Consider the following 26,882-nt stretch of genomic DNA (forward strand, 5'->3'; position numbering starts at 1 on the left):
CTGGATCGCCTGTCAGGTAAATCACATTATTGCTTTCTAGATGGTTACACAGGTTATTTCCAGATTCATATAGCTCCTGAGGATTAGGAAAAGACTACTTTTACATGTCCTTTTGGGACTTATGCTTATAAGAGAATGCCCTTTGGCTTGTGCAATGCACCAGCTACTTTCCAAAGATGTATGATGAGTCTTTTCTCTGATCTTATTGAGGACTGTATGAAAGTTTTTATGGACGATTTTAGCGTTTATGGTGATTCTTTTAACCTTTGCTTAGATGGATTATCTAGAGTATTAGATTGATGTGTTGATACAAACCTTGTATTGAATTTCGAAAAATACCACTTTATGGTAAAGCAAGGGATTGTATTAGGACATGTGGTATCTAATAATGGCATTTCTGTAGACCCAGCAAAGGTGAATGTTATTTCTAGTTTACCTTACCCCTCTTCTGTGAGGGAAGTCCGTTCGCTCCTTGGCCATGCAGGTTTCTACAGGAGATTTATTAAGGACTTTAGTAAGGTGGCACTTCCCTTATCCAGATTACTGCAGAAGGACATTGAGTTCGAGTTCAGTGAAGATTGCAAACAAGCATTTGATAAGCTGAAGACTGCTCTAACTCAAGCCCCAATTGTGAGAGGACACGACTGGAGCCAGCCGTTTGAGATCATGTGCGATGCTTCCAACCATGTAGTAGGAGCGGCGCTGGCTCAGCGTGAAGGTAAGGATCCTTTTGTTATTGCCTATGCGTCTAAGACTTTAGACACTGCCCAGTCCAATTATACTACTACTGAGAAAGAGCTACTTGCTATTGTTTTCGCTCTGGATAAATTCCGAGCTTATTTACTTGGTACTAGAGTAGTAGTGTATTCGGACCATGCAGCTCTAAAGTATTTATTAGCTAAAAAGGAATCCAAACCAAGACTTATACGTTGGATACTGCTGTTACAAGAATTTGATTTAGAAATAAAGGATAGGAGTGGTAATCAAAATTTAGTAGTGGACCACTTGAGTCACCTTGAACAAATTAAGGATGATTCTACTCCTATAGATGATAATTTTCCTTTTGACAACCTGCAAGCAGTATCTGAGGTAGTCCCTTGGTACGCACCTATTGCTAATTATTTAGTTAGCCGCACATTTCCTCCACATTTCTCTAAACATCAAAGAGACAAGCTGAAAAGCGAGTCTAAATATTATATATGGGATGACCCATATTTATGGAGATGTGGCGCTGACCAGATAATTAGACGATGTGTAGCTCAATCAGAATTCCAGTCCATTTTAGAGGCCTGTCACTCATCTGAGAGTGGAGGACACTTTGGCCCTCAAAGAACAGCTAGAAAGATCTTAGACTGCGGATTCTGGTGGCCTACTCTTTTTAGAGATGCTGTTGAGTTTTGTAAATCTTGTTACCCATGCCAGAAATTTGGTAACATATCCAAGAGGGATGAGATGCCTCAACAATATATGCTTTTCTGTGAAATTTTTGATGTCTGGGGCATTGACTTCATGGGTCCATTTCCAATGCCTGAAGCTATACCATGGTGAGAAGGTGCAGAAAAATAAGGAGCTTGAGATCTTCTGCTTGGAAGATCCCCACATAGCAACAGATTGAGCTAGTGGAGCGTCCAACTTACGGGTCTTTATCTTTCTTTAAAATATATATATATATATGTATATATATTTCGCCGCGCGACGCGATCGCACCAGCGACGCATCCGCGTGGCAGGAAGAGTACAGAAAAATAAAAATGAACAGAAAGTTACGCAGGAGGAGCGCTGGAGTCGTGCCAATGGCACAAATTTACCCACGCGACCGCGTCGCAGACGCGACCGCGTCGCATGGACATCATGGCCTCCCACGTGACCGCGTGCCCCACGCGGCCGCGTGCCCTGCATTTTCGACGTAAAAGGGTGTTTAATGCTATATTGTGCGAGAGTGGCGCTGGATTTGTGCTGGAAGCACAATCCTTGTCACGCGACCGCGTCAACGACGCGGCCGCATCCCCCATTTTATAACGCACACTCATGCGATCGCGTGACCCATGCGATCGCGTCACCCAATTTCGGCAATTAAAATGAATCGAACAGAGAGTTGTACTGGAGCGAGGCTGCACTCGCACCAGCAGTGCAACACGGGTCACGCGACCGCGTGACTGACCCGATCGCGTCATCTTACCTGATGCGCACCCACGCGAACGCGTGCCTTCCGCGGCCGCGTCGCATGCGCCGCACAGCTAAACCTCAATTGCCAAATTATCTTATCTTTCTTTCCTCCAAATCCTAATTTTTCTTTTCCCTCCTTCTTTCTTCTTTCCCCCTTCCCCCTTCTATCTCACCTTTCACTCTCTATCTCTCTCACCACCATTAACAAGGTTTTACCTTCTTCTTCCTTCTTCTCTTTTCTATCATTCTTATTATATTATGTATATATTATTATATTCTTTTTCTTTTCTTCTTCTTTTTGAACTTTTATTTTTCTTTATTCTTCTTTTCCCTTTTTACATGGTGTTAGAAATTTTTTGAGTCATTATCCCTCATTATATGCTTGTGACTTGTTACAATTCAATTGACAATTATTACTTTTAGGGGATTGCTTGCAAGTTCAATTTCATACTTTTTATATCTTGTTTAACATGCACGCCATGTGTTTGTGAAAATGCCCATATAGCATTATGCACTTCTCTATGTTACTATACTATTCAATGCTTTCTTTTCACAACTTTCCCTTTTTTATTTTATTAATTGAATTTAATTATCAATACAAACGTGATGGTTTGTTACAAAGTAATGCTTGGTCTATGCTACTCATGCCCTTTGCCAGCATGCCAATAAACACCTTGCATTCACTTGTCCTACATGCACTTGCTATATTTACATTGATGAGCTTTTCACATGTAATCCGGACCATGTGTTAATGCCATTTATCTTTATCGTGCATTGACTATCACTTATAATACCCTCTCTATTGCTCTATCTCTTTGAATTTAATTCCCTTTCTCTTCCCTTCTTTCAGGATGGCCACCAAGAAAGGAAAAGAGAAAGCTACTTCCAAACCACCAGCAAGAAAAGGAACTAAAAGAGCATTAGTAGCAGAGCCTTCTACAACCGCAGTCAAGCCCTCAACAAAACGAGTCAAGAGGATAATAAAGGTTGACGAAAAGGAGAAAGCCTTTCCAGCAAAGGACGCTGCGCGATTTCCCAATCGCTACTGTGAGCAGATGTTCCCCATCCAGGCAGAAAGGAACTATAACAATGAATACCTTTTTATCCTCCCGTCCAATATTGCCACCTTTGTTGAGCCGCAAATTGAGCGAAGACAATGGGGTTTCCTACGGAAACAACCAAGGCAGGTCAATCTTTCTTGGGTAGTTGAGTTCTTCTCCAACTTCTACATGCCGGCCCTGCAGTCTGTTTATGTCCGGCAGAAGCAAGTCCCCATCACAGAAGAAGCCATTCAGCAAGTTCTGAGTCTTCCCCCTATTCCTGCAGGAATGGACGCTTTTCAAGAAGCCACCCTTCAGCGCCAGAGATACCAATTTGACTGGGACTCTGTTCTCGGAGTCATCACTTTACCTGACAGCCGTTGGATCTACGGATACCACCGTACCCGCCCTAAGGGAATCTTGGGTTCCGCACTTACCTTGGAGGCTCGCGTATGGGCACAGATCATGTCCCATTACGTCTTTCCGAGCACTCATGAGTCCTTTTTCACTGTAGACATGGTTGTTCTACTATGGTGTATCCTTACAGACCAGCCTCTGAATCTCTCAAGACATATCCGGAATGCTATGGAACACGTACAAATTGCGGGCAACTTACCTTTTCCCGCCCTGGTCTCAGATCTTGTCTCAGCAGCCGGAGTCTCCTACAGAGCTGGGGACACCAAAGCCATGCTTCCACGGGATGATCAATATGTTCCTAACGGGAAATACCTCAGACTTTCAGCAGCCCCTACAAGCCAGCCTACTGAGCCAGTTGAAGATGATTCTTCTTCAACACCACAAGCATCTACAACTGAGAAATTGCTCCAGCAGATACTTGAAAAATTGGATCGGCATGAACTGAAAGCTAAGATGAGAGAGCGCCGTAACGAGCACCGATTCAAACACCTCAAAGAGCTACTCAAGGGACGCTTCAGAGACTCAGACACCCCAGACTCCACTTCCTTTACTAGCACTGGGAGCCATGACGGTCCCGAAGATGGAGATACTGCTACCAGCCCACCCATGTTCCTGACAGACGGCACCGAGGACGGTGCAAAGCCTTAAGTGTGGGGAGGTCGGTCAGTACCTGACTTCCGGAGGTAAATTCTCTTCTCTGGCACCAATAATTAGCATATTTTAGTTAGATTTTCTTTCTTTTATAGAATAGAATAAATTTCATAGGCTAGGATAGTTGCATGCATGTTCTACTTGATTGAAAAGACAATAAGTTTCTTTTAAAAATCTATCTTTGGAACAAAATTTCACTAATTTCAAAATTTTTATGATAAATCTGCTTGAGTTGTATTTGGAACATGATGTTTGAGCTAAAGAACACACAACCTGTGAAAGATTTGAGCCTTTATGTATGGTTACATTATTTAGCCATAATCATTTTATTCTTGTGTGTTTACTTCTCTATGATTGTAATCTATATTTTATTTTATCTTATATGTCCAATATTTATTATATTTACATGCTTGCACATGATTGAGGCCATTATTTGTTTAAACTCACTTATCCAAATCAAGCCTACCCTTCTCAATTACCTTTGTTAACCACTTTGAGCCTTTAAAACCCCATTTGTTCTATATTTTACCACATTACTAACCTTAAGCTAAAAAAACAATTGCATATCCCAAATTGAATCTTTGGTTAGCTTAAGATAGAATTGTGTGTACTAGTTAAGTATGGGAAATTGTGGAAACAAAAGTTGTTAAGGGGATGTGTCATGAAAATTTAAAGGGAATTTGGATACCTATTCATGTGAAACTATAAGAATAAAAAAAAAAATCTATGTGTGTTGATAAGCTTTATTTATTTCAATTCAAAAAAAAAAAGATGATAAACAAATAAATAAGGGGACAAAAATTACCCCAATGTTAAATTCAGAATTCAAATATCAATGCACATATGATAGAATTAAAATACAAAGTTGAAACATGAGTATGGGTTGAAAAAGGGAATTATGGGTAGCTAAGCATGAATTCAAAAGTATATAGAATATATGTATATTAGGTGAGAGCTTAGGTTAATTAAAGATTCAATTTATAAAGCTCACTTAGCCATATGTATATCCTTACCTGCACCTTGGCCCCATTACAACCCTGGAAAGACCTCATGATGTTTGCATCGGTATATTAACTGTTGTTGATTGGTTAAGAGAAAAACAAAAGTTAGAAAACATGACTGGAGAAGAATAGAGTGATTACCCTATACACTAGAGATTAGAGCGTACATACATTATCAGCGAGGGTTCAATACTTAAAATTTCATGTTTCCTGCTTTCATAAGCTATCTTCTTGCACTTTTATCGGTTTTATTGTATAATGATAGAATTAGTGGAATTTGAGTTGTAATTGTTTTGATGGGCTTATTTACTTTTAATCAAGTGGACAATAATCATATAGTTGCATTTATTTATAAATGTAGGATTGCATTGCATTTCATGAGTTTCTGCATGTTCATACTTATTTCCTTGTCCCCTTCAATTTAGCATGAGGACATGCTAATGTTTAAGTGTGGGGAGGTTGATAAACCACTATTTTATGGTTTATATTATGTTTAATTGTGTGGTTTTGTCATGATCCTTGCCCACTTATTCATCAATTTAGCATGCATTTAGATTTCCTTCCTAAATTCAGTACATGTTTGAAAATTGCTTCCTAGAGACTTTAATTATTTACTTTTAATTCTTCTTTATTCCATTCGATGCCGTGATCTGTGTGTCAAGTGTTTCAGGCCTTATAGGGCATGAATGAGATGGAGATTGGAGAGGAAGCTAGCAAAAATGGAAGGAACACAAGAATTTGAGGAGATAACCAGCGAGAAGTGACGTAGTCGCATGGCTCACGCGACCGCGCGAAGGAGCACAAATCGCAATGACGCGGCCGCATGGCTTGCGCGGCCGCGCGGATTGGAAAGTGCAAGCAACGCGGTAGCGTAGACGACGCGAACGCGTGGAGAGGAAAAAGCGCAAGCAACGCGTCCGCATGGACGACGCGATCGCGTGACATGTGCGATCTGCATAATCTACAGAATTCGATGGGGGCGATTTTGGGCCTTGTTCCGGCCCAGTTTTTGGCCCGGAACAGCAGACTAGAGTCAGAGAATATGCATAAACAACACAGACATTCATTCAGTAGTTTTGAGATCTAGTTTTTCACTCTCTTAGGTTTTTCTCTCTAGTTTTTAGGATTTTAATTTTCAATTGGTCTTAGCATTGGAACATTGAGAAAAGTTATTTCCTCATCAAGACTTCATCATTCTATTTTGTTCTCTTAACTTGGTTTTAACCTTCCATGTTCTTTGTTATGTTCAATTTTGTCATTCAGATACTTTTATGATTAATTAATGCAAGGATTATTTCTCTTTAATTCAATTTCAATTCCAATAATCATGTCTTCTTTTAATTCCCTTTTATATGCCATGGATTCTTTATTTACAATGCGTGAGTAGTTCCCTTACTTGATGGGGAGTTGATTAAAAGGAACTCTTGAGTTGGAAGGATTGAAAGAAAATTTGTAATTAGGTTAAATGTTAGATTGCTATCCTGTCGCCGACGCCAATCCCTTTGAACTAAGTGGGTTGCAACTTGTGAACAGATCTGGCATTCCCACTTGTTTGACTTTTCCTTACCTAGTAAAGGATAACCAAACAGAACAACCATTAATTATAAATTAATCTCACAATCACACCATCAATGATAGAGATTCTAACCAATCAATTCCCAGTCAAGGCTTTTATTTATATTACTTGATATTCCTCAATTTAATTTCCAATTTATCTAGCTCAACTTCTTGGAACATCTGATTAATAAAACAACACACTTTTCTGCAACTCATTGGGAGACGACCTGGGACTTAAAACTCCCAGTAATTTTAATTTAAACTCTTTGTGACATATTTCTAAATTGATAGGCAGATTTTTGGTGAGTTAAGAACTATACTTGCAACGTAACCATTTTAATAAATTTTTAATTCACCAGCTTCTGCTTCCCATCAAGAAGCCGAATCAAGGCTTCAGTAATAATAATGGTGGAAGAAACAGGTTTGGCAATAGCAAACCCTTTCCATCATCTTCTCAGTAACAGACAGAGAATTCTAAGCAGAGCCACTCTGACTTAGCAACTGTAGTCTCTGATCTATCTAAGACCACTCTCAGTTTCATGACTGAAATAAGGTCCTCCATTAGAAATTTGGAGGCACAAGTGGGTCAGCTGAGTAAAAGAGTTACTGAACTCCCTCCTAGTACTCTCCCAAGTAATATAGATTAAGAGAGTTGAAGAACTGAAGATTGACGGTTTAGAATTCAGAATAAATTTCCGTTGCAAGTATAGTTTCTAAGCCGAGCAATCGACCTTTCTTACAAAAGTTTTGGTTGTCACAAGTAACAAACCCCGTTGAAATTGATAACCAAAGTATTTAACCTCGGGTCATCTTCTCAAGGAACTGCAGGGAGGTATTCTTATTATTGGTTATGAGTTTTGTAAATTGGGGGTTTTGAAATTAAGGAACAAGTAATTTAAATGACAAATAAAGTAAATAAATAACTGTAAAATAAACTCTTGGCAAGGTATGAAAATTCAAAAGTCCTATCCTAGTTACTCCTATGAGAATGGAAGTTAATCCCACTTAGTTAACCCTTATGAAAGCAAGGGAAAGTCAAGTGAACTAATTAGTTAGATTCCCAAGTCCTAGCCAACTCCTAAGGAAAGACTAGAGTTAGTGGAATACCAGTCAATTTAGCCGACATAACAACCAATCACGGATAGTTGATAACTCAAGAGCTTCCAGTTAATCAATTAAAGCAAATAACAAAAAAAGTTAAGTAAGAATCAATGATCTGAAATACCTCAATTGCGTTAATAAGAGAAAATCAATTTAAACATAATGAGTTCATAAGCCAATCTGGCAACATAAGTAAATAAAGGATAGCATTAAAATACCTGAAAGTAAAAGAGAAATATAAAATAAAAGGAATGTTGAACCTGATGAAGAGTTGAAATTCTAAATCCTTTAAGAGGAATCATAATCCTAAAACCTAAGAGAAAGGAGAGAACCTCTCTCTCTCTCTAAAAACTACATCTAAACTATGAAAAGGGAATAATTGAGACATGATAATGAATGGATGCATTCCCCCACTTTACAATCTCTAATATGTGCCTTCTAGACTTGGATCTGGGCCAAAAAGGGTTTCAGAAATCACTAGGAGCGTTTTCTGTAATTTCTGGTGCGTGGCGTCTGTCACGCGTCCGCATGGGTCACGCGGTCGCGTCATCTGGAGTTTTCCTTATCACGCGTTCGCTTCGGTCACGCATCCGCGTCATCTGTGTTCTGCTCATGGCGCGTGTCCGCGTCAGTCACGCGTTCACGTCGCTGCCTTTTCGTGCTGCGCATGCGACCGCGTCGTCCATGCGTTCGCGTCGCTGCCAGTTCTACAAAAACTCCATTTTGTGTTTTCCTTCTATTTTTGTATGTTTCCTTTCCATCCTTTAAGTCATTCTTTCCTTAGAAGATCTGAAACTTCTCCACACATAGATCACGGCATCGAATGGTAATAAAGGGTAATTAAAATAAATAATTTCAAAGCATAGGAAACATGTATTTCACATATATCACATAATAAGGAAGGAAAAGTGAAACCATGCAATTTACATGAATAAGTGGGTGAAGGGTTGAATAAATCACTTAAATTGAGCACAATATATATCATAAAATATGGGTTTATCAACCTCCCCACACTTAAACAATAGCATGTCCTCATGCTAAATCCAAGATAAAGAGTAAGGTAAAGTGGTGGAATCTCATGCAATGCAATCTACCCTAAATGCAACTACCTAAATGAATCATGCAATTCTAATTATTATTCACTTGTATATAAAACTTATATGTAGTTAAATTAATTCACATTCTCAAGGAATCATATATGCATAGCCAAACCCTAGATAATGTTAAAGCACTTTTACAATTGAGATGGGTAAAAATATTTTTCAAACTTGCAAGACAATTAACAATTTAAGCAGAGATATATGGTGATGAGCTATTGAACCCTCACTGGATTTTGTGTTTACTCTCTAGTCACTCAGTGTTTATTGGGTTAATCACTTTATTCTTCTTTTTATCCTTACTTTCTATAACTTTGATCTTCATCTAACCAATCAACAATTATAGAATATAGGCATACAAAAATCATGAGGTCTTTTTCAAGGTTGTAATGGGGCCAAGGTAAAGGTAAAGGTATATGTATAAGGCTAAGTAAGCTAATAAGTGAATCCTTGATTAGTCTAAGATCTCACCTAACATACATATTTTATAAATCAAAGTTTCTTAACCTATTTGCCCAAATTTTCTCACTTTGTATTGCAAGCTCATGCATTAACTTTAATTTTATCACATGTGCATTGATTTTTTTATTTTACAATTGGGGAATTTTTTATATCCCCTTAATTAAATACCGAAAATAATTTTTTTAATGCACATGGTAATTCAATTGTTTTGATTTTACATGAGCATGCTTCCCAAATTTTTTTATTTTGAAACATCTTTATTCTTTTTAACTTTCTACCCTTTGTTTCTATCATTCATGTTCCCATAAAGTTCCCCACACTTAAACAATACACAATTTCTATTTTAAGCTAACCAAGGATTTAACTTGGGATTTTTATTTTGTTTTTCTGCTTAAGGCTAGTAATGTGGTTTATAGAACAAGAGGGGATTAAAGAGCTCAAGGGGGCTAACAAGGGTGATGTAAAAGGTAGGCTAATTTGGGATAAATGAGGAAAATTTCAAATGATGGTCTCAATCATCTCTTAGTATGTATCTATACTCTATAATTGGACATATAGATTAAAACAAAGTAAAGAACACCAGAATGAAAAAGAAGGGCAAAACATACAGGAATAAAAATTATGGTTTGAATGTAACCATACAATTAAACTCAAAACTCACAGGCTGTGTGTTCTCTAGCTCAAAAATCATATATCAGTTATACATGTCATGCAAGTAGAAGTTAAGAGTTTCCATTATTCTTAATGTAAAAATTTTTTTATTTTTTTTTGGGTGGCTTTAAAGTTTTAGTGTTCCTCCTTGAAGAAATGTTGTTAACTAACTAACATGTAATGCTATATATACAAGATGTGTGGATTGATTATGTTAAAGTCTCCAGTTTACTTCCTTTTTATTTTCAATTTAAACCAAACTATCATATGCTAAAAGGGTAAACTATACTAATTAATCCACATATTCTATAACTAATAAGTTTAGAATTGCAACTAAACTAACTGGCTAAGGTATAAACTAAAGTGCAAAATAGAGTAAAAATACAACAAAAAAATAGTGTGCAAGTACTGAAAAATAAAAACAAAGATAAAAATACAGAAAAATAAATAAAATAAGATAAAAAGAGTCTGTAGTGGTTCACCAAAAAGATATGCCAGGGATGGCTACCTCCCCACACTTAAAATAAAGCATCGTCCTCGATACTCACTCAAGCTGGGTGTTAAGGAGTGTCATCACCGGAAGGATGGGCTGCTGGAGTCTCTGTAGTGGCCTGAGGATCCGCAGACTAGATAAGTATAGGAGGATCTGTCTGCTGCAGTGGAGGCTCTGACTGGATAGGAATCTCTGGATCTGCGGCCTAAATCAGGTGTGGCACCTCCTGCTGTGGTGCAGTCTGCTCTGGTCCTGCCGGTGCAGCCTGGGTAGGTGTCTCCTCCTCGTGATCGTCCTCCTCCACCTCAGATGTATCAGAAGGGGTGTCAGACTCGGAGGGGATGTCGCCACCGGATCGGATCATCAACTTGACGTGCTCATAGCGTCGCTTGTTGCGACGCTCCATACGATCCAAGCAGGCGAAGAGTCGATGCACCAAATGATAAATAGGCTCAGGAGCAGGTGGAGGTGCAGCAGGTGGGGCTGGTGCAGTAGTGGATGAAGAAGGGGCAGCTGAAGGGTGGCTGTCTCATCAGAAGCGGTGAGGAATGAAGGTGTATAGCCTAAAGCCCGAAACTTCCTGCTGTAAGGGATAATCTTCTTGCAATCTACAGCAGGTGGCTTCTCGTCAGCATCTTCCCAAGGCACGTCAGCTCGACGGCCTAGATGGGTAACCAGGTAAGGGAAAGGAAGGGTGCCTCTGACATGGACCCTAGCCATATAGTGCCGGATGAATCGTGGCAGATACAGGTCCTTACCCTCCAGCACACACCAGATGAGGGTGATCATAGTAGCAGGCAGTTCTGTCTCATGAGTGCTCGGCATAACAAAGTTGCTCAGGATCTGGTGCCAGAGTCGAGCCTCATCATTCAGATACATAAGCTTGATTCCTTTAGGCATTGTGGTGTTCTTACCCATGACCCATGGGACAGTCGAATCAAGGGCTATCCTCTGCTTGACAGCATCCCAGTCAAATCTCATGAAGCGCATGTCCTCTTCAGCCTTTTGGTAACCGTCAGGCTGATCTGACTTAGGCTGAAGGCACAGAATATCCTCAATGGCCTCTTCAGTGACCAGTATCTGTTTCCCTCTGAGGTGCAATGCATCCAGGGAAGTCTTGAAATAGTTGCAGTAACACTCTCTTACCCAGGAAGCATTGACCTCTGTCAGGTTTCTCTCCAAGAAGAACCAGCCTCGCTGTTTGATCTGATCGAAGGTGTACTGCTGTAGTTCTTCTGGAATTTTCAGAGTCCTTTCCAGGTACAAGTTCCTGGAGGTGGCAAACACTGAATACTTCAGCTCACAGTATATGTTTACAAATTTAATAGGATCATTGGCAGGGAGGAGCTGGTCAGCCTTCTCCTGCGGGGTAAAGTGCTTTTCCCGCCAGGAGTCATCATGCATAATGTCCAGGATAGTCATAGAGGATTCACCTCTTTTCCTTTTACCAGTGGTAGCCTTGCCTTTTCCTTTTCTTTGAGGGTCAGACATCCTGAAAAATAGAAATCTAGGATATAATTGAAGAACAAAAGCAGAAAAACAAGTAGGCAGATAGAATAATAGCAATATAAGCACATAGTTGGCAAAAGAGCAGTAGGATTATGAAATGAGTTGAATAATTGTGCATTTTGGATTGTTTCGGAGTTAAAAAGCTGAGATAAAAAAAATCACAATCCAAAATATGTTATAAGTAGAATACCTATTAATTAGGAAAAACAATAATCATGCCATGAAGTAAAAAGTTGAAGGAGTTAGTTAAAAAGCAAAGGGAGAAGTTAGAAAGTTAAAAGTGGTGAAAATTGAAAAAGTGGAAAGCAGTGAGTTAGGAGGAAAAAGTCAAAGTAAGTGGCGTTGAAAAATGTTTCCTAAGGAACAAGAAATTCATAAATTGAAAGACTAGTCAACTCATATTCAAAAATATCAGGTTAGTGATGATGATTCATAAAGATATAAAAATAGCAAAAATTAAAATCGAATCATCAAAAGTGCAATTTATTAACCAGGAAATCGAAAGGAATAAGAATGCTGGCCCGTGCATTCATGAAGTGGTTTCGGAAAAGCTAAGTAATGCCAAATTCAAATTTCCAAAACCAAAACATGAATGAAAATTAAAATAATTTACAGAAAATTGGGCAGCATTCCGGCTAAAATTAGATGTTCCCGGGTAATAAACAGCAAGCAGAATAGTTCATATAAATTAAAATAAATCTGCAAATACACAAACGGAATATGAACATGAAAGAGCAGGGTAACAGCAGCATGAAACAGGAAAGAACAACATATGAACAGTATTAATATCACAGCAACATCAGAATTGCGAAATTGATAAAACAATAAGCACGAACAGTGCAATTATCAGACCTAAATCTACTAACCACATCCTAGCTACCTAACCACCTAGAATCCACTACAACATACATCTCTAACTATCCTAATTTTAAACATAAACTGAAAAATATGCAACTAACTACGAATGAAGGAAAAGTGGCGTTCGGTGAAACCTGGTGGTTAGAGGCACAAGTATGGAACTAAGAGAGATGGTGGGAGTGGGGTGGTGTTGGCGGCAATGCGGCGGTGACGTAGGGCGGTGCGGCGGCGAACCTTGGTGGCGGCAGGGATGGTTTGGTGGTGCTGGGTTAGGGTTGGGGTACAGGGAGGGGAAGGGAGGAGGGTTCGAGGGTTGTGGGGCGGAGGGTGGTTGGGACGGTGGGAGGTGGTGCTGGGGGGCGTGAGTGACACGGTTGCATGGGATGGGTAGAAGGATGAATGACGCGGTCGCGTGAGGCACGCGACCGCGTCGCTGGAAATTGTGCTAAACGCACAATTCCAGCGTCGTTTTAGCGCAACTCTCTGTCTCCATTGGGGTGCCATAATATCCACGCGATGTGAACGCGTCGCTCACGCTTTCGCGTGGGATGGGTGTTTTGCAAGTGACGCGTTCGCGTCAGGGACGCAGACGCGTGGGTCGTTTTGTGCTAAACACACACCAGCCACACGATTCCAGCCCAGATTTCTGGGCGTTGGATTTTTACGCTGATTTCCAGATCACGCATTCGTGTGATTGACGCGGACGCGTGGGAGGTGGTTTTCGCAACTGACGTGAACGCATTAGTAGTGCGGTCGCGTCGCACGCCTTCCTTTTTTTATATATGCAGGTATGCAATTATGCAGTATGCAATGCTAATGCAAATGTTATGAATAACATCCAGGTTCAATAAAAATAATATAACACAAAATCAAACAGTACGGAATAAAAATTGAAAAAGAAACGACCATATCATGGTGGGTTGTCTCCCACCTAGCACTTTTAGTTAAAGTTCTTAAGTTGGGCATTTGATGAGCTTCTCGTTATGGTGGCTTATGCTTAAATTCATCTAGAAATCTCTACCAATGTTTGGAATTCCAGCAGCCTCCGGGGTCCCAAACTAGGCATGTGAAGCTTTTGAGCAGCTTCAAACAGGTTCTCAGGCTCCCGGGGTGACGAATGTCAGAATAGATTCCAGGATCCAAAACTTTGCTTTTAAATCCGCCTTTGTCTTGATCTATATGCTTCCATCCGGGCGGTTTAGAAATTGTATTCTCACCAAGATGACCAAACGTCTTCCGTGACCCATTCAATTGAACTTGATACCAATCCTTGCACTTCGAATTGAAGCATGGGACCTTATTGAATCTTGTACACCAGCTCTGAGTACGAGCCATTTCCCTCTTACTCTTAAAGCCGCAGAGAGCTCTAAGCTGGCCATCTGTTTCAAGCAAACCATATTCAAGTGGAAAAGTAAAGATAAAGGTTAAGAATTGTACCCACTTGAAGCTTGTATTAGGTGGTAATGGCCATGGGATAGGTGTTTCCAGTGGTTCTGTAAGATCTACTCCCTTGTAATCTCTGCGAATTCCTCCACTTCTTTGCAAACTTCTTCAAATACAACCACGTCTAGATCAAAGTCTTCGATATCTTCTGCATCACTCAAGTCATAAGTTGGAGGTTGAGAAAAATCTACCTCGATATCATCTTTGTATTCACTTGGATAAGGTTCTTCAATCTCAGAGAATTCACGTGCGGATGCGAGTTCATTACTAGGAGGACTTGACTTGAGACTATCATCGTCAAGGAAACTTGCGTCTTGGGTTATTCCGTCTAGTTCTTCATGAAATACCTGCTTTGGGGGTTGTGCACTATCCTCCTTAGCATCAATTGTAACGTCCTTGACAAAATTTTTCACAACTCTGGATTCCCATGGAGGTTCAGCATCTCCTAAATCTTCAATCAGTACTTCTTCTTCTTGGATAATTTGAGCTTCCTCCAATTATTCCAGAACAAAGTTATGCTCATTACTGCCTACTGGGGTTTCTAGTATCTCCTTCATGCTACGCTTATCCCTAGATTCTCCACATAAAGCTATTGGAGTTCCTTGAGTGTCTAAACGTCTGGAAGATAATTGATGTATTGCTTGCTCCAGCTGATGAAGGGTTGTATGAAGTTGATCTACTGTTTTCTTGAGGCGAGCCTGTGATTCTTGAGGTGATGGATATGGACTACATAGGGAAGTGGTGGTGTGAGGGAGTAATTGGATTGGAATTGGGGTAAATAAGGATCATACAGTGGTGAGTGGTGAAAAGGAACTTGTGAGTGTGGTGGTTCAAAGCTATGTTGAGAGGATGGTCTATAGGCACAGGGTGGGGCTTGTTGGTGATTACGGGGGGTCCACCATATCTATCAGCTTGGTATGCATTGTAGAGTGGTCCTTGCCAATGATATCTTGGAGGGTGTTGTTGCCTAAAGGGTTGATCATATCCTCTTGGCTCCATCCATCTTTGATTGCTCAGACCTTGATGCATATTCCTGTTATAGTTTCCACTCCTTTCAACAAATTTAGGACAAACTCAAAGCGAGAAGGGTGAGAATTCATAGTAGCTAGTAGAAATAAAAGGGAAAAACAAAAACAAATAAACAAATAAAATAAAAATATTTACAATAACCAATAATAAGGCACACGTTTGCAGTTCCCCGGCAACGGCGCCATTTTGAAGAACTGAAGATTGACGGTTTAGAATTCAGAATAAATTCCCGTTGCAAGTATAGTTTCTAAGCCGAGCAATCGACCTTTCTTACAAAAGTTTTGGTTGTCACAAGTAACAAACCCCTTTGAAATTGATAACCGAAGTATTTAACCTCGGGTCGTCTTCTCAAGGAACTGCAGGGAGGTGTTCTTATTATTGGTTATGAGTTTTGTAAATTAGGGGTTTTGAAAGTAAGGAACAAGTAATTTAAATGACAAATAAAATAAATAAATAACTGTAAAATAAACTCTTGGCAATGTATGAAAATTCGGAAGTCCTATCCTAGTTACTCCTATGAGAATGGAAGTTAATCCCACTTAGTTAACCCTTATGAAAGCAAGGGAAAGTCAAGTGAACTAATTAGTTAGATTCCCAAGTCCTAGCCAACTCCTAAGGAAAGACTAGAATTAGTGGAATACCAGTCAATTTAGCCGACATAACAACCAATCACGGATAGTTGATAACTCAAGAGCTTCCAGTTAATCAATTAAAGCCAATAACATAAAAAGCTAAATAAGAATCAATGATCTGAAATACCTCAATTGCATTAATAAGAGAAAATCAATTTAAACATAAAGAGTTCATAAGCCAATCTGGCAACATAAGTAATTAAAGGATAGCATTAAAATATCTGAAAGTAAAAGAGAAATATAAAGTAAAAGGAATGTTGAACCTGATGAAGAGTTGAAATTCTAAAACCTTTAAGAGGAATCCTAATCCTAAAACCTAAGAGAGAGGAGAGAGCCTCTCTCTCTAAAAACTACATCTAAACTATGAAAAGTGAATAATTGAAGACATGATAATGAATGGATGCATTCCCCCACTTTACAACCTTTAATCTGTGCCTTCTGGACTTGGATCTGGGCCAAAAAGGGTTTCAGAAATCGTTGAGAGCGTTTTCTGTAATTTCTGGTGCGTGGCGTCTGTCACGCATCCGCGTGGGTCACGCGGTCGCGTCATCTGGAGTTTTCCTTATCACGTGTTCGCTTCGGTCACACATCCGCGTCATCTGTGTTCTGCTCATGGCGCGCGTCCGCGTCAGTCACGCGTTCGCGTTGCTTCCTTTTTGCGCTAGGCATGCGACCGCGTTGTCCATGCATTCGCGTCGCTGCTAATTTCTACAAAAACTCCATTTTGTGCTTTCCTTCCATTTTTGTATGTTTTCTTTCCATCCTTTAAGCCATTCTTGCCTTAGAAGATCTGAAACTTCTCAACACACAGATCACGGCATCGAATGGTAATAAAGGGTAATTAAAATAAATAATTTCAAAGCATAGGAAACATGTATTTCACATATATCACATAATAAGGAAGGGAAAGTGAAACCATACAATTTACATGAATAAGTGGGTAAAGGGTTGAATAAATCACTTAAATTGAGCACAATATATATCATAAAATATGGGTTTATCAAGAGTGCAAGGCCATCAACATAACCCACACAGCCGAACCTATAGAAGAGGGAGAGGCAGTGAATTCCATTGAGGAAGACCTCAATGGACGTCCACTGGCCACTCAGAAGTTCCCCAATGAGGAACCAAAGGAATTTGAGGCTCATACAGAGACCATAGAGATTCCACTGAACTTACTGTTGCCATTCATGAGCTCTGATGAGTATTCTTCCTCTGAAGAAGATGAAGATATTATTGAAGAGCAAGTTGCTCAATATCTAAGAGCAATCATGAAGCTAAATGCCAAGTTATTTGGTAATGAGACTTGGGAGGATGAACCTCCATTGCTCATCAAAGAACTAAATGATCTGGTTCAACTGAAATTACCTCAGAAGAAACAGAATCCTGGAAAGTTCTTAATACCTTGTACTATAGGCACCATGACCTTTAAGAAGGCTCTGTGTGATCTGGGGTCAAGTATAAACCTCATGTCCCTCTCTGTAATGGAGAAACTAGGGATCTTTGAGGTACAAGCTGCAAGAATCTCACTAGAGATGGCAGACAATTCAAGGAAATAGGCTTATGGACTTGTAGAGGATGTCTTAGTGAAGGTTGAAGGCTATTACATCCCTACTGACTTCATAATCCTAGACACTGGGAAGGATGAAGATGATTCCATCATCCTTGGAAGACCCTTCCTAGCCACAGTAAGAGCTGTGATTGATGTGGACAGAGGAGAGCTAGTCCTTCAATTGAATGAGGACTACCTTGTGTTTAAGGCTCAAGGATCTTCTTCTGTAACCATGGAGAGGAAGCATGAAAAGCTTCTCTCAATACAGAGTCAAAAGGAGCCCCCACACTCAATTTCTAAGTTTGGTGTCGGGAGGCCAACATTAAGCTCTGAATCTCTGTGAAGCTCTCTAGGAGCTTCACTGTCAAGCTATTGACATTAAAGAAGTGCTTGTTGGGAGGCAACCCAATGTTATTTAATTATATTTATTTATTTTCCATTGTTATTTTATGTTTTCTTTAGGTTGATGATCATGTGAAGTCATAAAAACAACAAAAAAATTCAAAAATAGAATGAAAAACAGCATCAAAAATAGCACACCCTGGAGGACAGGCTTACTGGCATTTAAACGCCAATAAGGATAGCAGAATGGGCGTTTAATGCCCAGCCTGGCAGCATTCTGGGCGTTTAACGCCAGAAAGGGCTGTTTGGCACAGGCTGGCGTTAAACGCCAGAAATGGGCATCTGACTGGCGTTTAACGCCAGAAATGGGCAGCAGAGTGGCGTTTAACGCCAGGAAAGGTAGCAGAGCTGGCATTAAACGCCAGATTTTGGCACAGAATAGGCGTTTGAATGCTAGGATGGTGCAGGGACTTGAATTTCTTGACACCTCAAGATCTGTGGATCCCACAGGATCCCCACCTACCCCACCTCTTCTTCTCTCCTCTTCACACATTTCCATAACACTCTTCCCCAAACACCATTGACCAATCCCATCAAAAACTCTTCCCCAAATACCCTTCACCTATCAAATCTTACCCTCTTCCCGATATTTCCTTCACCACTCACATCCATCCATCATTAAACCCCACCTACCTCACCATTCAAATTCAAACCATTTCCCTCCCAAACCCACCCACACATGGCCGAATACCCTCTCTTCCTTACCCTATAAATACCCCTCCTTACCACCTTCATTTTCACACGCCATACACACTTCTCTCCCTCTTGGCCGAAACACATACCCCCCTCCATCTCCTCCATTTCTTCTTCTTCTACTCCTTTCTTTCTCCTTTTGCTCAAGGACGAGCAAATCTTCTAAGTTTGGTGTGGAAAAAGCTAAAGCTTTTTGTTTTCCATAACCACTAATGGCACCTAAGGCCGGAGAAACCTCTAGAAAGAGGAAAGAGAAGGCAATTGCTTCCACTTCCGAGTCATGGGAGATGGAGAGATTCATCTCAAAGGTCCATCAAGACCACTTCTATGAAGTTGTGGCCAAGAAAAAGGTGATCCCCGAAGTCCCCTTTAAACTCAAAAAGAGTGAGTATCCGGAGATCCGACATGAAGTTCGGGTTACTTGGATTTTAGTCCGGAAAATGTGAGGATAGCATTCAACTTACCAACAATGCAAGGAGATCCTCACCCTTTCACTAGAAGGGTCAACTTTGATCAAAGGTTGGACCAAGTCCTTAGGGACATTTGTGTGGAAGGTGCTCAATGGAAGAGAGATTCAAGAGGCAAGCCGGTTCAACTAAGAAGGCTTGACCTCAAACCCGTGGCTAGAGGATAGTTGGAGTTTATCCAACGCTCTATAATTCCTACTAGCAAATGGTCTGTAGTTACTGTAGACTGGGCTATCATGATCTATAGCATCATGAATGGAGAGGAAGTAGAAGTTCATGAGATCATATCCCTAGAACTCTATAAGGTGGCGGACAAGTCCTCTACTTTGGCAAGGTTAGCCTTCCTTCATCTCATTTGTCACCTCTGTAATTCAGCTGGAATTGTCATAGAGAAAGACACCCTCATTGAAGAGGACAAGTCCATCACTAAGAAAAGGATGGAGCAAACAAGAGAGCCCACTCATGGACCTCAACAAGAGCATGAGGAAGTTCCTCATCATGAAATCCCTGAGATGCCTCAAGGGATGCACTTTCCTCCACAAAACTATTGGGAGCAAATCAATACCTCCCTAGGAGAATTGAGTTCCAACATGGGAAAACTAAGGGTGGAGCACCAAGAGCATTCCATCCTCCTCCATGAAATTAGAGAAGACCAAAAAGCCATGAGGGAGGAGCAACAAAGGCAAGAAAGAGACATAGAGGAGCTAAAGCACTCCATAAGATCTTCAAGAGGAAGAACTAGCTACCATCACTAAGGTGGACCCGTTCTTTAATTTCCTTGTTCTTTATTTTTCTGTTTTTCGTTCCCTATGCTTTATGTTTTGTCTATGTTTGTGTCTTTATTACATGATCATTAGTGTCTAGTGTCTATGCCTTAAAGCTATGAATGTCCTATGAATCCATCACCTTTCTTAAATGAAAAATGTTTTTAATTGCAAAAGAACAAGAAGTGCATGGTTTCGAATTATATCTTGAAATTAGTTTAATTATTTTGATGTGGTGGCAATACCTTTTGTTTTCTGAATGAATGCTTGAACAGTGCATATTTTTGAATTTGTTGTTTATGAATATTAAAATTGTTGGCTCTTGAAAGAATAATGAAAAAGGAGAAATGTTATTGATAATTTGAAAAATCATAAAATTGATTCTTGAAGCAAGAAAAAGCAGTGAAAAGCTTGCAGAAAGAAAAAAAAGTGAAAAAAAGAAAGAAAAAGAAAAAGCAAGCAGAAAAAGCCAATAGCCCTTTAAACCAAAAGGCAAGGGTAAAAAGGATCCAAGACTTTGAGCATTAATGGATAGGAGGGCCCACAGGAATAAAATCCTAGCCTAAGCGGCTAAACCAAGCTGTCCCTAACCATGTGCTTGTGGCGTGAATGTGTCAACTGAAAAGCTTGAGACTGAGCAGTTAAAGTCATGGTCCAAAACAAAAAGAGTGTGCTTAAGAGCTCTGGACACCTCTAACTGGGGACTCCAGCAAAGTTGAGTCACAATCTAAAAAGGTTCACCTAGTTATGTGTCTGTGGCATTTATGTATCCGGTGGTAATGCTGGAAAACAAAATGCTTAGGGTCACGACCAAGACTCATAAAGTAGTTGTGTTCAAGAATCAACATACTGAAATAGGAGAATCAATAACACTATCTAAATTCTAAGTTCTTATAGATGCCAATCATTCTAAACTTCAAAGGATAAAGTGAGATGCCAAAAATTTTCAGAAGCAAAAAGGCTATAAGCCCCGCTCATCTAATTGAAGCTAATCTTCATTGATAAGTTTGGAATTCATTGTATATTCTCTTCTTTTTATCTTATTTTGTTTTCAGTTGCTTGGGGACAAGCAACAATTTAAGTTTCGTGTTGTGATGAGCGGATAATTTATACCTTTTTAGCATTTTTTTACATAGTTTTTAGTATGTTTTAGTTACTTTATTTTAATTAGTTTTTATTCAAAAATTATATTTTTGGACTTTACTATGAGTTTGTGTGTTTTTCTGTGATTTTAGGTATTTTCTGGCTGAAATCGAGGGACCTGAGCAAAAATCTGATCCAGAGGCTGAAAAAGGACTGCAGATGCTGTTGGGTTCTGACCTCCCTGCACTCGAAGTAGATTTTCTGGAGCTGCAGAAGCCCAATTGGCGCGCTCTTAATTGCGTTGAAAATTAGACATCCTAGGCTTTCCAGATATATATAATAATCCATACTTTGCTCGAGATTTGATGGCCCAAACTGGCTATCAAAGTCAGCCTAAAACATCTTGGCGTAAAACGCCCAAACTGGCACCAGAATTGGAGTTAAATGCCAAATTGGCACCAAAGCTGTTGTTTAACTCCAGGAACAGCCTAAGCATGAAAAAGCTTCAATGCTCAGCCCAAGCACACACCAAGTGGGCTCCGGAAGTGGATTTTTGCACTATCTACACTTAGTTACTCATTTTCTGTAAACCCTAGTTGCTAGCTTAGTATAAAAACTACTTTTAGAGTCTTTTGACCAACTTATGACATTTTTACATTTCATATTGTACATGTTTGGGAGCTGGCCTCATGGCCATGCCTAGACCTTTCACTTATGTATTTTCAACGATGGAGTTTCTACACCCCATATATTAAGGTGTGGAGCTCTGCTGTTCTTCATGAATTAATGCAATTACTACTATTTTTCTATTGAATTCACGCCTACTTCTTCTCCAAGATATACTCTCGTACTTAATTCAGTTAAGTCAGAATGAAGGGGTGACCCGTGACAATCACCCAATCTTCGGTACTTGCTTAGCCAAGGTCGCGTGCCTAACAACCACAAAGCGATCTACATGATGTTCAACGTAGTCATTGGACGAGAGCTGGAGTATATTCTCTTGGGTTTCTAATCTAAGATTAGAACCTTTGTGGTATAGGCTAGAATTATTGGCAGCCATTCCTGGGATCCGAAAAGTCTAAACTTTGTCTGTGGTATTCCGAGTAGGATCCGGGATCCGGAAAGTCTAAACCTTGTCTGTGGTATTCCGAGTAGGATCTGGGAAGGGATGACTGTGATGAGCTTCAAACCTGCAAATGTGGGGCACAAGTGACAGTGTGCAAAAGAACAATGGTCCTATTCCGACGCTAGTCGGAACCGACAGATGATTAGCCCTGCGGTGACAGCACAGATAGATTTGTTTTCATCCGAGAGGATCATACAGCTTGTCATGGAAGGAGGTAACGCATGTTTGGAAGAAGGCAATAGGAAAGCAGAGGTTCTGAAGCAACAAAGCATCTCCAGACGCTTATCTGAAATTCCTACCTATGAATTACATAAGTATTTCTATCCTATTTTATATTTTATTTATCTTTTAATTATCAAAACCTTATAACCATTTGAATCCGCCTGACTGAGATTTACAAGGATGACCATAGCTTGCTTCAAGCCGACAATCTCTGTAGGATCGACCCTTACTCACGTAAGGTTTATTACTTAGACGACCCAGTGCACTTGCTGGTTAGTTGTGCGGAATTGTGAAGAATAATTGAGATTACAATCGTGCGTACTAAGATGTTGGCGCAGTTGTGATCACAATTTCGTGCACCAGAAGTCAAAGTGGATTATGAGTACAAGAGTTCTCAAGATCCTGATAAAGTTGTCCTACCAGATCAAAGAATTAAAGGTTATCAATATGGGCCTCAAATAGTTCCTATATCCCAAGCTAAGTAGGATGCTATTAAGTTCAAACTAAAAAAAGTTATGTATTAAGGTAAAATTGTATATGCTTTATTTGATTTGAATTTGATGATGGAGATTTTCTTACTCTGTTTCTGCTATTTCTTTTCTTTTCTCCTATACCATCTGATAAGGATACCAATACATGAAAGATGTCAATGTCTTCATAGCTGAAATAGGAAATACAAAAGGCACACTTGCACTTTCTTTACTAGCAAAGGCTATAAAGAAAATGAATAAAGTGGCAATACTACATTGTGTTTGGAGACAAGGACAAGCGAATGTCGTCATTGGGTCCTGACGCCCAATCTTTCTAACAAGGAAAATATTGTACATTTTTTCCATCTTTTTTTTTAATTTATTTTTTAATTAGTCTACCTCCACTGACATGATTTTTTTATTTTTTTTTGAAATAATTTCTTTGTTGCATGGTCATGCTATGCAGCCTGATTCGTTATATTCAATGTACTACCTTTTGCTGAGGATGTGCGAGAGTTTCAATTCTATTCTTTCAGTAATTTTCCTACACTGATGCAGCCAAATGAACAATAGCTTGAGGTTGAAGCTAACTTAGTTAAACTACTTGATCTTGCACCACAAGGAAAAGAGGAAGTTTTGCTACCTGATTTTACACCAAATCGAGTCCTGGAGGCATGAATTCCCTCACTTATGTTTTCTAGTTTATATCCCGTGTTTCATTCATTCCCTCCATTTTTTTCTTATTTATTTTTTAAAGAAGATTATATTTTGATATTCATGACATGATATTTCTTTATCTAATGGTTGTTTCTTATGGGTAGTGAATTTATATTTTTCAAAATTTTCAATTATGCTTTGTCCTTGCTATCCTTATTTGAGCCAATCAGTTATTACCCCATTGTGTAAAAGTCAGCATAAGAATGTTCATATATCTTTTCAATGATTGTATCACTATCTTGAGCTCAAGTTAAAGCATGCAAATGTTGTAGTACCCCCTCTTAATGATACCCACAAGAAAATCATAAAACTTGATGATAAGCTCTTTCAACAAAACAAATCTGTGGTAGAAAAATTTTGTCAGTCTTTTAAGTTAAAGGAAAGCTCGAGGGTAAGACATGTGTCTTTTCTCCTAGTTTATACAAAATATCAAACTTCTTTTACATTATACGAACATTGTATATATTTCATGTTTGAATTGAACTATCTTATAACATTAAAAGTCAAGGCGTTTATTGAGAGAGGAAAAATATGGTTCTGGTAAGGAAAATGATAAAGGAAAAATACTTGTTCTACCTTCAAATCTCCTTCAAGATAAATCGAATGTTGAACTCGACAACATTGGGGATCTGACTCCTGTACAAGATTTTGAAGCCATGTTTGTGCGTAGAGATAATCCAGATTGGGTTGTAAAAGCAACCGATGCTATGGCCAATAAAATTTATGATCTCATAGAGGATTCCCACGAAGGCGATAACAATTTGAAAGTATTGGAATGTTTAGCTGTGCTCTGCAAGGGATATATCAATAAGCAGGTAACCCATCTTCCTCGCTTTTGCACCATAGAGCTAGTCATGACTTTCCATGTCTAACCAACTTTTATTCCTCTATTATTCCTCTTGGTTGTATTTGAGGTCAATGATAACTTTTTTTTCTGTGAAGGAACTAAAACAATTCAATGATTTCATTTGCGATATTTGGAGTTTCTGTCAAGAGAAGAACCTTCATGGTTTTTGTGATTCTTTTCTTCAAAAGGAATCACTTGATCCCCAAATCAAAAGTTGTAGACAGGTTTTTGCATTTTTTTTGTTTTTCTTGGTTGGACCATTTAAAATTCAATGTTTCTTCTTTCATAACTTGTTATTTAGTTTAACTTTACAATGGAGTTACTAAAGATGAAGCAAGAAGTTTCTTTGTCAAATCTGAGCCAAAAGTTGAATGATTACTTAACTCGTTGTGTTGAAATATTTAGGGCCTTTCTTTCTTTTATAAAATCTCTGTTAGGCCATTATAACAATACATTGTAAATATTATTAAGACTCTAGCCCGATGACACTTGCTAGTGTCATCGGGCCATTTTTGCTGTTATCCTCATTGTCATTATTAATTGCTGACCAAGGACCTCAGTCGTTGCCTGCATAGCAGCAACCATATTTTTCAGGGCACTTATGAAGTTCACAGGGTTATTACTCAATTGGATGATGATCGAAAGCTTTCAAGTAAAATCAAGAGAAAAGATAGAAGAAGAAGAATGAAAATTAGTATTGATCCATCAAATTACAACAGAGCTCCCTAACCCAATGAAAGGGGTTTAGTTGTTCATAGCTCTAGAAAATGAAAACAAAGATGGAGAATACATCATAGAACTAGAAATTGCAGAGAAAGTAAAATACAGAGAGTAGTTCTCTTTTTCCAACTTCCAGCTCTCCTTTACAATTCAAAGCTACTCCTATATATACTACTTGTCTCAGCTTCTAGTTGGCTCTTCAAGTCTTGGGCCTTTGGATCTTGAGTTTGAAGTAGTTCTCTTCTTTATTTGGGCTTGGCTTTACTTGCAGAGAGAAAATGTGAAGTGGGCAGAGATTTTAGCTCAGGACGTTAGGGGTGTTAACGTTTAGTGAAAATATAAGTTCGAGAACGTTAGTGACAATCAAATTTCTCACTAACGTTACTAAGTAAAATCCACGTTAACTTCAATGTTAGTGGCATAAACGTTGCCACTAACGTTGCCTCTAAGTCCTTCGCACACGTTATTGAGACTTAACATTTCCAATAACTTTGAAAAGCCCCCTTTGTTCCCACGTTAGAGCCCACGTTAACTGCTCACGTTAACTTAGTTAACGTGGCTCTTTAATGTGGGCTTGCCATCCTTCGAGAACGTTAGTGACACTCAACATTGTCACTAACGTTCCAAGGTGCCCCTATGCCTCACGTTAGAGTCCACATTAACTAGGTTAACGTGGCTTCTAACGTGGCCATGCTTAGCCATCCCCAACGTTAGTGACAATGTTGAGTGTCACTAACATTGGCCATTCTTTCACTCATCAACGTTGGCTTCCACGTTAACTTAGTTAACGTGGAAGCCAACGTGGCTCCTTGGGGGTTGTGTGGTTGCTTCCAACGTTAGTGACAATGTTGGGTGTCACTAACGTTGTCGACCACTACAAGTTACCTCTCATTCCTTGCTTCCTTTGGTCCTAAAATCAAGCAATAGAGTGCATCAAAGTTCTAGTCCAAGTCATGGGCAATGCAACATACAATTTGTCACTAAACTTATGCAAAATCCTCATTAAATAAAGTAAAATGTACAATGTATGCTTGAATCAAGGTGTAAGTGAATATCTGCCCAAAACTAGCTTATTTCCTAAGGAAATGCATGAAACTAACCTAAAAACAGTAAAGAAAAGGTCAGTGAAACTGGCCAAGATGCCCTGGCATCATATTCATAGATGTTCCAGGTTCTGCACTACTAATCCGTTCTCTACCTCGACCGCGTCCGCGTCCACGAGTCGTCATTTGGTCCCTGTTCACACCGAATAGGTGATATCAAGATTATCAATCTCAATATCTCAAATCTAGTGCTTCAAAGTCCCAAATACATGCTCATGAACAAATATGCCACATATATCAGTTAGATATCCTAAAATTAGTATATACACACACCTAGAGTATGCCCAGAAGCATAGTCAATCCATCCTTCAAGCTCTACAGGAACGAACTGCTCTTATATCATAATGTAACACCATACCACACAGAGCCTTACGCTTAAGTTATAAAGTAGAAGTGGAGATGTATTACGACCTGTAAAAGGAAAAGAAGTAAAAATATATAGTTAAAAGAAGTTTGTAACTAGGAGCCTTGAAGAAGAAGTTAAACAAAAGTGAAAACAGAAAATCGCATCACACTCGTGACCGGATAAAACAAAATCGCAGAGAAGACTAAAAGCAAATATATACATATTAGAGTTCCAAAAATACAAATATCAAGATCCAAAATTGAC

At 39.3% G+C, this 26,882-nt stretch overlaps 1 pseudogene; it reads left to right on the top strand.

Annotated features, from left to right (window-relative positions):
• LOC107633465 overlaps positions 1 to 26,882 on the top strand; it is a 94,731-nt pseudogene that overhangs the window by 61,328 nt on the left and 6,521 nt on the right.

The sequence above is a fragment of the Arachis ipaensis genome, chromosome B03 (assembly GCF_000816755.2).
Source record: "Arachis ipaensis cultivar K30076 chromosome B03, Araip1.1, whole genome shotgun sequence".
NCBI classification, from domain to species: domain Eukaryota; kingdom Viridiplantae; phylum Streptophyta; class Magnoliopsida; order Fabales; family Fabaceae; genus Arachis; species Arachis ipaensis.